Genomic DNA, 408 nt, shown 5'->3' with positions numbered 1-408 from the left:
TGTAAAAAAAATATATATATGGGGTGGACGCCTAGATGTTTGTAAAAAATTTGGACGAACCCTTGAATGCGGACACGGACTGAATAATCAAATAAGCTAATCAATATTGAGGGTATGGCAAATGGTAATCGCAGGTTCGAAGCCCAACAAAGACCTTCTAATAATTCATAGAATCGAAGAGAGGTGGGCAAGTGAATTTCAGTTCATCGAACCTCGTCTCCTTGATTTAATGACAAGCCAAGGGCTCCGACCCAAATTAGTAAGTCTTCTTCACTAATTCAACGACCAAGTTTACCGACCCAAATATCTACGCAAGTCAGTTGTAAAAATAAAAGTCAAACTGGAAAAAATCTATTGAGCGTGTTAAGACTTAATACTCCAAAGCCCATTATCAAGTTAAACATAAAA

Source organism: Fopius arisanus, unplaced genomic scaffold, assembly GCF_000806365.1.
Source record: "Fopius arisanus strain USDA-PBARC FA_bdor unplaced genomic scaffold, ASM80636v1 scaffold00002, whole genome shotgun sequence".
NCBI classification, from domain to species: Eukaryota; Metazoa; Arthropoda; class Insecta; order Hymenoptera; family Braconidae; genus Fopius; species Fopius arisanus.
Note: the sequence above shows the minus strand (reverse complement) of the source record.